The following is a 2378-nucleotide window of genomic DNA, read 5'->3' as shown; positions in this document are numbered from 1 at the left end:
ACAATCAAACTCTAAACCATTTCCCTAGGATTATGGAACCCTTTTTCTGGAATGAGTTTCTTGTTAAGAAGAATGTCCCATATCGACCAGAAGCTTCGACAATGACAAAATTCCTAAAATCGAAAGAAAAGGATTGACGCTCGGTACCCTTGGTTTTAGAGGACATAATAAAAGCAATGAGGAAGAAAGAAAATTGCAAAATAAACAAAAGAAAGGGAAGCACCTGGATAGTCTAAGCACGAGAATCTCAACCCAAGACTTTATAGATCGATGACGAAAATGGAAGGAATGGTGGTCACATTTATAGAAAAAGGACAAGCGCCACAACGCTAAGCATTCAGAGTTGCGGTGTGATTGGCAAGAAAACTTAAAGTATCACAGTGCTAAGAATGGGGCGCTAACGCATTAATCTTGGATAAAATTGGGTGTTACAACACCAGATAGTAGCGATGCAGTGTCAATGGCTAACGAATTTAGTAGTTATTGTGCTATGTATGAGCACTGCAGGACTAGACCGGTCAACAAGGTGTTTTAATGGTTTTATTTGATTAAGCTTGTGCAATTGATTTCTCATTTGTTCTAATTCTTCCAATGACATTTTATTTTCTTTAATTGTGAATTGAAAGTGAATCTAAGTGCCTAAAAGGGTCTCGGGTTTGCAAAATTATTTCTCTGATTTTTTTCCAATTACCTAAGGAGTTCTATTAGTTACTACCCTTTTTAGTTTTTTTATATTTTGGTTATTATTCCTACTCAAATTTGAGTGATTCTTCCAAAAATGATTGTAAATGTTAGAATAAGGGTTGTTTGGCCGATTGTTAATAGTATTCATTAACTCCAAATATGTAATACTAGGATCCACTAATTATTTGTATGCACTCTCATCAGTTATTAGTAATCCTAGTATTAAATTCAAGCATAAATTTTCTAATTTCCTTGACATAGTTGTTGCCTGTGAAGTAATAAATGACAACAAATCTTGTTTATTTACACTGGCCACTTTCCTAGAGTTGACTCGTTCAGAAGATTATTGAGAATTGTTAGTAGTCATTTCCTCGATAAATACATAGGTCTGATCACATGATTTTGACATTAAATAACTCATGTTGCAACATCTGTTATAGACCAAATAATCTCACACGCCTATTATGAAATGTTTGTATAATGAACCAATCAGGTAATGCATGATGTAGACATTTTATAAGATCCTTAGACCTCTCTCATGTTTCATAAATACTCAATATTCATCTTGGTAAAATAAGTAATGTTATTTCTAAGTTTAGCAATTTTGGATTGAAGTACTTAGCAAAAAAAATTTCTGCATTTATGCAAGATCATTCCAGGTAGTGATAAATCTATTAGATAAAGAGTTTAGTCACATCTTAACTTTATCTCTGAGAAAAAAAGGAAATAACATATGCCTAATAACATATTTTTGAGACACCATTATATCTAAATGTCGCACATACTTCTAAAAAGTTGGGCATGTGTTAATGAGGGTCTTTACTAGTGAACCTCCAAGCTGACAATTTTGTGTCATTTATATTATTATAGGGTTTGAGTTCAAAGGTGATGACCTGAATGGTAGATCTATTTGATGTTTTGGTGTATTTCATCTACCATTGAGTTAGCAAAATCCTCTAGTGATATAGGCTAATCATTCTCTCCTTTAGAGTTTTATTGAAATATTTTCGGTATTTATCTTTTTCTAAATTTTGTACAGTTATTTCTATTTCCGGGTCAAACAATACTAGTTTAATAGTTTCTGTCATGCACATACAACTTAAGACTAACTAGTGACCCTAAGCTAGCAGTCTTAAATAGTGAACAAATGTCACAAAAATAGCAATTACAATGTAGAACAACACAAGATACAAGTGTGTGTTGCGCCATATGGTCTGAAGCGCTGCAGCGTTAAGAAGATAATGTTGTGGAGTTGCTCTACATAATTTATTTTTTTCACACAAAATAACAACAGAAATTTACATTTTTAAGCAGCATAGATGCAATAAAGGTTGATATAGAAAATAAAATAACAGTACAAATAACAATACCATAATGAATTTAAACTTAAAATTTTCACGTAATATTAACATAAATTAAGAAATTAACATCACTCCCTAGTAATTATGACAAAATTTGATTATAGTGCAATAATTCACACGTCAATCACACAAATATATATTTTTTATAGTTTGAGTTATCAGTCCCACAAGGAACGCGTTAATTCTCAAAATAATTTAAATATTAATATACTAATTCTTAGTTTAATTTAAAGGATTTAGATTTTGAAAAGATTTCTAAAAGTCTTAATTTTAAAGTAGCTAATTTAAAGGTCGATGCATTGCTAATTTTGATAAATTTCTTTGGATTTATTT

This window comes from Phalaenopsis equestris, unplaced genomic scaffold, assembly GCF_001263595.1.
Source record: "Phalaenopsis equestris unplaced genomic scaffold, ASM126359v1 Scaffold000438, whole genome shotgun sequence".
NCBI lineage: Eukaryota > Viridiplantae > Streptophyta > Magnoliopsida > Asparagales > Orchidaceae > Phalaenopsis > Phalaenopsis equestris.
Note: the sequence above shows the minus strand (reverse complement) of the source record.